This window comes from Morus notabilis, unplaced genomic scaffold (assembly GCF_000414095.1).
Source record: "Morus notabilis unplaced genomic scaffold, ASM41409v2 Scaffold1436, whole genome shotgun sequence".
NCBI lineage: Eukaryota > Viridiplantae > Streptophyta > Magnoliopsida > Rosales > Moraceae > Morus > Morus notabilis.
The window spans coordinates 200,306-209,744 of NW_010361010.1; the positions used below are offsets into that span (position 1 = coordinate 200,306).

At 34.6% G+C, this 9,439-nt stretch overlaps 1 long non-coding RNA gene across 1 annotated transcript; it reads right to left on the reverse strand.

Annotated features, from left to right (window-relative positions):
• Positions 1 to 253: 253 nt before the first annotated feature.
• Positions 254 to 3,126, reverse strand: LOC112091528. Its single transcript, XR_002902179.1, has 3 exons — positions 2,527 to 3,126; positions 2,156 to 2,434; positions 254 to 1,205 (listed from the first exon to the last, which is right to left on the reverse strand). It is a non-coding gene; the product is annotated as an uncharacterized LOC112091528 (long non-coding RNA).
• Between the last annotated feature and the right edge of the window lie 6,313 nt (positions 3,127 to 9,439).

The following is a 9,439-nucleotide window of genomic DNA, read 5'->3' on the forward strand; positions in this document are numbered from 1 at the left end:
TTAGAATTAAGAAAATGGATTTGAGTTGTTATTAATTGGAATTGTAATTAAAATTTGAGTTGAGTATTTACTAGGACAATGATTGAATGTTCAACTTGAATTTTGTGTTCACTTTCTCAAAAACCTAACTCCAATTTTAGCAAGAAGTTTGACATGGATTTTTATTAAAAAAATTGTACTTTAGCCACCTACAACTAATTTCTAAAAGAAACTGTCTTGAAGTTTATCATTACAAACCCAAGTTAATAGTGGTCTAAATTGGCTAACAAATCCATATTAATAAGTTGGTCCAAATTGCCTAACAAATAGGTAACTATATATGGCGATTTGCTTCTAATACACCCCACATGCTATTAGCCATCTCGTCTTTTAAAAGATTCATTTGTCTACGATTTGTGGGGGGTTCTGATTTTGTTGCGTTGCTTGATCGGGATTTGGATTCTAATTGACATATTGATCCGCATTTTTTGGATCAATTTTTGTAACCGGTACTCCATCTCTCGTGTACTAGTTTAGTAATCGTCGTTATGGTTGTACATATTTATGAAATTGTGAAGCACGACATAAGCAATCAGAATTTGTACCTGTTTATCTATTGGGTAATTATTTATGCACTTCAGTATGCGAAACCTCGCTTTCCAAAGACCAAAAATGCGCTCAATAGAATTCCTTAGGGATGAATGTATGTAATTGAACAACACACGCTTACTTCGAGGACGACCATGCCTTGCCCTATACTCTTGAAGGTGGTATGTGCTCCCCCGGTATGGTGTCAAGAAACAATCACTGTTAGCATAACTAACGTCTACCAGATAGTATTTACCTATAGTATCAATTACAAATCAATAAGTAAACACGGCCGCGTCGAGTAATATCAACAACTCATAAAGGCCAACAATTCACAGTATATGAAAATCATTCAAAGTTATTTGATCTGAAAATAAATGTATAGCAAAGATCATTGTTCTCATACTAGGAGGTGGATTTGGGAAATATTTGTCGGACGTCTCTGTTGCGGACGCAAGAACGCAAGCATCATGGGCAGATCCTTCCCATCCGGTTAACACGTATGTAAACTTCATGTTGAAGTAGCACACTCCTAACATATTTTGGGAGTAGAAACCCTTCCTATTTTTCCATACCTCGGGGTTTTCGAGTGGTGGAACACAAGAGACAGGAGTCCTGCTAAGAGCTCCAATGCAATTCTGTAATCATTTTATTACATAAATTACCAATTACCATGAGGTCCTACAAATGGGATTAATATTTTCACATCTCTCCTTAAACATATTAGGCAATATTAATCGTATTAATCAAATACCTGAAATCATGGTAAATACTTGTTTCTATTTACTATAATAATTGGATCGATAAGAAATTTGGGGGTATTATGAAGTCACAACGGAGGTTATAAAGTGCCTCTAAATGACCTCGAAGTACTTAGAAATGGTCGCGCCTAAATATTGCCATTGGTCCTGTAATTTCCTATTGCTCTGGCTTTGACACACAATGTATAGGAAAATAAAGAGCTACTCGTCCACATTCATATTCCTAACGGGTGTAGTATATATATGTAAACAAGGGAGATAAAGCTCATCAGAAAGAGGATATGAGCATTAAAATTTTAATAAAGCACTTAATGCAATAAATATTGTAAACGCGGTACTGAAAATAGGAATGAGTCCCAACCTACCACAGGGGATTCAAGCTGCTTCCTATTAATAAATTTTTGTTGCAAAATTTACTAACTCAAGTAGCAAGCATTGGCAAATCACATTAGTTTCTTCTCACTGCCAATCTGAAAATTATCATTTTGTGTAACAATTTCTTTTCATGAAAAACAGAGAAAACTTCAACCTATAAGCAAAATGGTTTCGATCCAAACAATTAATAAACTCCATCAAACAAAACGGTTGTGTGTTCATCTCAGTAAACCTGAGGCTAAGTTGATTACTCTGATTTATTAATAAGCACTGATATTTAGAAAAAAATTGCTCTGTCACAACTGTCCTCTTGAAATAGACAATCTTTTATTTAAACTGATGATGAACAAAAGGCTGCCTGAAAGTCGAAGGGGACCGGAGTTTAACATATGCATAGGTTTCAACAGTACCGGTGGATCAAATGGAAAAACAAAGAAGGTCAAGAAATTTACCGAGTTCGATCTGGTGGATGAATGTGTGTTCTCCTCCAACAAAAAACCCCAAATGTGATGTGGACACAATACCATGATTTCTCCACCCCCGACAGCGACCACGGCAAAATCTCCACTGATTACGGCGGTGCATGGGTTGAGGTCGCCGGTTACGGACACATCTACCCAAAATACCAGCCAGTAGAGGATGTCGAAAACCTCTATTTCCAGCTATTTTCTCCATTTTGGGCAAAGCGAAGAAGGCAGAGGAAAGGGTTCCTCGCTCATACACAAACAAATCTGTCGAAGGGAGGCCGGAGTTTAACATACGCATAGGGTTTCAACAGTACCGGTGGATCAAATGGAAAAACAAAGAAGGTCAACAAATTTACCGAGTTCGATCTGGTAGATGAATGTGTGTGCTCCTCCAACAAAAATCCCAAATATGATGTGGATGCAATACCATAATTTCTCCACCCCCGACAGCGACCGCGGCAAAATCTCCACTGATTATGGTGGTGCAGGGGTTGAGGTCGCCGGTTATAAACACATCTACCCAAAATTAACAGCCAGTAGAGGACGTTGAAAACCTCTATTTCCAGCTATTTTCTCTGTTTTGGGCAAAGCGAATAAGGCAAAGGAAAGGGTTCCTCGCTCATACACAAACAGATCTATGAAGGAGGTTCACCACGTGAGGAAAAAAATTTTCCTCTCGAATATTTACAACGAATCTCTCTGTGGATGATGGGAATCGACACATAAGAGAGAGCTGTCGGTGAAAAGAGGAAGAAAATAAAGCAACAATAAGGCGCGCAGGAAATCTACGAGGAAAAGGCTGGAGTTGTGCAAAGAGATTGCACTGTAGAAAATGGTTCGAGTTAATGGAATTCAAGGGACAGTTGAATTCCATTGTCAGCCATTAAACTTGAATTGGGAGTTGAGTCACGGTTGCAATTTTGTAATCTGAACGCCGACTTGGGCCCAATTTCTAATTTGAGTTCGGCCGATTCACGTGGAGTCCACGAAATGAACACCCTAATAACAAGCGTGCGAAATAATTATTTTTTTTTTTTTTCAGAATTTGATATGGATAATGGAAACTTACAAATAAAAGGGTAAAAATTATAACTAAGTGGTATGTATTTAGTCAAGTAAGAGAAAATAATTTATAATTCACTAAATAAATAGAAAGTAGAGACTACCACTATGTTAAGTTTTTTGTTTGTTAAATTTGTATAAAATCATGTTAAAGTAAAAAATTACGCATATTTAACGGCTAAAAAAATTTAATCTATCGGTACGTCAAGCATACTAATGAATCTCCCTAAAAAGTAATCGTGAAATATGTTCAAATAATAACCGAAAACAATAAAGATCAAAATTAATAACATAAGGTATGGCAAACATATCATAATATTAAATATTAGTTCAGAAATGTAACTCAAAGGTTGGCTCTCATGATTGTTTTCGTCATTAATGTCCAGTTTCACATTTTAGGAACTACGTCTGCGAAAAGAACTCCATCTCGGGAATATTGATTCTGTAGGTGGTCACCATTGCAGTACATATAGATAAAATTAAGTATTACATCACATCCAACTGGAATCTTAACTTGTTTTTCCAGTGATAATTATTTATGCATTTCAATGCAGAACTAGGCTTTCCACACTCAAAACGTTCTTTAATACAATTATACAGTGAAGAGTGTGTGAAATTGAACAGCTAACGTTCACTTTGAAAGTCTTCTTCTTAATTCCGATACTCTTGTAAATGGTACATAGTCCCGCGGCATGGTGCCATGAAGCAATCATTATTCGCGTAGTTTGAGTCCACCGCATAGAATTTGACTACAATAAGGTGATGTTCAACAATAAATTAGAGAGACGACTTTATAATTTATGATTATCACAAGTAGTGTTGGAACTTTAGACGCCCGTGACTGCTCGAAAAAATTGATTTTAAGCTCGATGCAAGTGATTGTCAGAAAAAATTGATTTTGAGCCCGACGCCCGAACCCGCTCGCCTAAGCCCGAGAAGGCCCACAGACGGGCTCGGTGGGCAGGCCCGAAAAATAGCCCGTCCAAGTTAGATTTTCGGGATCGGGTTGCCCAAAAATGGACGAATCGCTGAAGCCCGCTGCCGTGAGATTGCCGTCAATCACCGAAAGTTTTTAGAAAATTTCCACTCTGGCCCAACTTGCCTGAAACCCGACCAACGGCTATATTTTTTACCGTTGGCGCCCGAGTTGCCAGACTCCAACGGCTCTTTTTTTGACCGTTGCCTGATTTTCAGCCTGAACCCGACCCGCCGAGACAAGAAAATGGCCGTTGGATCCGATTGGGGGAAAAAAATCAAATTTTTAACCCAAAAATTTTTCTTAAAATACCCCCTATTCCCCACACATTTTTCTCATCTAAACTCTCTCAATCCCTCATAATTTCTCTCAATCTCTCAAATCTCTCTCATAATTTTTTTAAAAACTATCACAATTTCCTAAAGCTCTCTCAAATCGCTCTTATTTTTTTATAATGGATTATTTTACTTATGGTGGTATTCTTGTTGATGTCCAACACAACGTGGAAGAAGGGCAATTTCCTACTAATGAATTTATTACGTAGGAATCGCAAACACAACCAACTGAGGAACCTGTAAATTCGAGCCGTGGTGGACGTACTGGAGGTCATGGTCGCAAAGGTGGTGGGCGTGGAGGAGAGGTGAGTGCAAGTGCTATTGCGTTTGCAAGTGTTGCAACCTCCAAAATGAAATACAAGCGCCCCTCGATAGTTTGGGATAACTTCAACACAGTTGAGGAGATCGACAATAGTGACAATACTAAACATATAGTTCAGTCTAAATATTATTTTTTTAAATTACAAGGCAACACCATTCACGGCACAACACACTTGAAAAGACAATCAGAAAAATGTCTTCAAAAGCTTAGCCAATCTGACGGAGCCGAACTTCGCCAAACACAATTATATTTTGATCGCGCAACTGGTAGTCTAACCACTTGGAAATACGATCCGCAAGTAGATCGCATGGACGTTGCGCGAATGATTTAGATCAACCACTTAGTTTTGTAGAGCATCCTAATTGTCAACGATATATTAAAGTTGTACATAATCCTAATGCAGAGTTTACTTCAAAAACTACTTTTAGGAAAGATTTGTTAAAATTATTTAAAAAAGAAAAAGAAGCATTAATAAACTTTTTCCACTCGACTAGCGGTTGCGTTGCGTTAATGATAGATATTTGGTATGTTGTTACCAACAAATATTATTTATCTGTAACCGTACATTACTTTAAAAGATTTGATTTAGATAAGAGAATATTATGTTTTAAATGTGTTTTAGGATCACATAGCACCGATTTAATATATAATATAATTTTAAATGTAATTGATGAATATTGATTAAGAGATAAAGTGCTGACTATAACACTAGATAATGCTAGTGTAAATACTAAAGCTATTGAATATTTTGAAAATGATTTAAGTTTATTCGGTAATGGTACTATTTTTCACTAACGTTGTGCATGTCATGTAATTAATTTAGTAGTTAAATCTGGTTTAAAATCAATATCTACTCACATTAAAAGAATTAGAGATAGTATTGCATGAATTCAAGATAGTCATCAAAGAGAACAAGATTGGTTTAGATTCTTACAAGCATTAAATCTAACTCTTAGAGCATTAGCTCTAGATATGCCTATAAGATGGAACTCAACTTATGTAATGCTTCAACAATACCTCCCTTATAAAGATTCTATAACGAACTATATCAGTGCAAAATTAGGAGTATGACATATAGACCTATATAATTGGTAAATTGTTGAAATTTTGTATCAATTTTTAGGTAGGTTTCATGATGTTACTTTAAAACTTAGTAGAACATATTACCCAACATCACCTTTAGCTTTAGGTGAAATTTTAAGAATTAGTATTTTATTTAGTAAATTTAGGGTGGACCTAATTTCAGGAGTTCCTATCGCTTCGATGGAAAAGAAATTTAAAAAATATTGATCTAAATTACCAATATTTTATGGTTTCGGTACTATTTTTTATCATAGATTAAAATTAGATGGTTTAGAAAGTGGTTTAGAAAACTTAGCTGAATTTTAAAGCATAAATTGTTCTGACCAATTTCTGACAATAAAGGCAAAAATATTTTCCCCAAATAGTAAATAAGAGAATATGTTTAGAAATACAAACTCTGGAGTATTGAAACTGCAACAAAGAGATGAAAACCCGCATTCATTCATGAATGTTTTCGGGTTGAAGAAGAAGACATCGACTCAAACAGAAGCTGGAAGTGGATCTTCATCAACAGGTGGCAGCGACGGTGGCGACTTCAACGAGCTTATGGCGTACCTCAGTGAGAGCTTAGTAGTCGACGGTAGTAGAGATTTTTTTTGATTTAGTTCAATGGTGGAGGGCACGAGCATTAACTTGGCCAATCCTAACTCGATTGGCAATGGGTATTTTTTTTATCCTAGTCCTTACTGTTTCATCCGAACAAGCCTTCAGTACGACCAGACGAGTACTTGAGGAATGTCGAAACGCATTGTAAAGGGACATTGTTGAAGCCTTGGTATGCATTAAGGATTGGGATCGTGCCGATCAACATTTACAGGATACAATTTCGCTAGCAAGTCAAGAATGGATAGATGAATTTAATAGATTAACATTTAATTTTGAAGACGATCCTTTAGTTTCAAATTAAATTGTAATTTGTAAATATGTATTTACTTTTGAAATTGTAATTGTTTATTTAGACTTTGCAGGTGTGTAAAATTTTTAATTCGTCACTATTTTTTCCTTACCAAGTTTTTATCCCAATTGGATATTTCTTGGTATGGTTTTTAACGAGCCAATGATGAATTACGAATTTAAAAATTAATATACAAAATTAATTTATTAAATCGTGTTAATAATGTATGTTAAATGTTGATTTTAGTTTTTATATAATTTTAACACAAAATAACTTAATAATTATTCATATACAAATACAATTACTAAATATAGTATATTATATAATATATATATACAATATTATAAATATTAAAAAATATAATAAAAAATATTTTTTTTCGTGCCATTCGAGCGGGCTCGGGATGCGCGACCGGGTTTGGGCAGCCAAAACTAGGCTCGTGGCCCGTCCGCGGGCCTTCTCGGGCTCGAGCGGGCGGCCTGAAAAATTCAGACGGGTCGGGTCGGGCTTCGGGCTCAAAATAAATTTTCTCTGACGGCCCGTCCAAAGTTTCAGCACTACCTGAGCCCGCCCGAATGGCCCGAAATAAAAAAAATATTTTTTATTATATTTTTTAACTTTTATAATATTGTTTGTATATATTATAAATAATATACTATTATTTAGTAATTGTATTTGTACATAGATAATTATTAAGTTATTTTGTGTTAAAATTATATAAAAATTAAAATCAACATTCAACGCACATTATTAACACAATTTAATTAATCAATTTTGTATGTTAATTTTTAAATTTGTAATTCATGATTGCCTCGTTAAAAATTGTTACCAAGAAAAATTCAATTGGGATAAAAACTTAGTGAGGAAAAATGAGTGCAATCATTTTGTGACGAATTATAAATTTTACAAACTTACAAAGTCTAAATATACAATTACAATGTCGAAAGCAAAGACATATTTAAAATTTACAATTGAATTTGAAGTTGAAGGATCGTCTTCAAAATTAAATTTTAATCTATTAAATTCATCGATCCATTCTTGACTTGCCGGCGAAATTGTATCCTGTAAACGTTGATCGGCACGATCCCAATCTTTAATGCAGACCAAGGCTTCAACAATTTCCCTTTGCAATGTGTTTTAATGTTCCTCAAGTACTCGTCTGGTCATACTGAAGGCTTGTTTAGATGAAACAGTGGAGATTGAGATCGAAAAAATATCTATTGTCAATCGTGTTAGGACTGGCCAAGTTAATGCTCGTGCCCTTCACATTGAACTAAATCAAATAAATCTCCACTATCGTCGATTACTAAGTCTCACTGAGGTACGCCATAAGCTCGTTGAAGCCACCGCTGCCGCCACCACCTGTTGATGAAGATCCACTTTCAGCTTTTGTTTGAGTCGTCGTCTTCTTCTTCTTCAACCCGAAAACATTCATGAATGAATGCAGGTTTTCATCTCTTTGTTGCGGTTCCTGTACTCCAGAGTTTATATTTCTAAACATATTCTCATATTTACTATAGAGAAAATATTTTTACCTTTAGTGTCAGAAATTGGTCAGAACAATTCATGCCTAAAAATTCACCTAAGTTTTTTAAACCACTTTCTAAACCGTCTAATTTTAATCTAGGACAAAAAATATTACCGAAACCATACAATATTGATATTTTAGTCCAATATTTTTTAAATTTCTTTTCCATAGAAGTGATAGGAACTCCTAAGATTGGGCCCACCTTAAATTCACTAAATAAAATACTAATTCTTAAAAGTTCACCTAAAGCTAAAGGTGATGTTGGGTAATATGTTCCACTAAGTTTTAAAGTAACTTCATGAAACCTACTTAAAAATTGATACAAAATTTCGGCGATTTGCCAATCATATATGTCTATGTATCCTACTCATAATTTTGCATTGATATAGTTTGTTATAACATCTTTATATGGAATGCATTATTGAAACATTATATAAGTTGAGTTCCATCTTACAAGCATATCTAAGGCTAATGCTCTAAGAGTAAGATTTAATGCTTGTAAGCACCTAAACTAATCTTGTTATCTTTTGTTACTACCTTGAATCTATACAATACTATCTCTAATTCTTTTAATGTGAGTAGCCATTGATTTTAAATCAGATTTAACTATTAAATTAATTACATGACATGCACAACGTTGGTGAAAAATAGTACCATCACCGAATAAACTTAAATCATTTTCGAAATATACAATTGCTTTAGTATTTGCACTAGCATTATCTAGTGTTATAGTCATTACTTTATTTCTTAATCTATATTCATCAATTACATTTAAAATTATATTATATATTAAATCGGCGCTATGTGATCCTAAAACACATTTAAAACCTAATATTCTCTTATCTAAATCGAATCCTTTAAAGTAATGTCCGGTTACAGCTAAATAATCTTTGTTGGTAACAACATACCAAATATATGTTGTTAGCGCACCGCAACCGCTAGTCGAGTGTAAAAGGTTTATTAATGCTTCTTTTTATTTTTTAAATAATTTTAACAAATCTTTCCTAAGTGTAGTTTTTGAAGTGAACTGTGCATTATGATTATGTACAACTTTAATATATCGTTGAC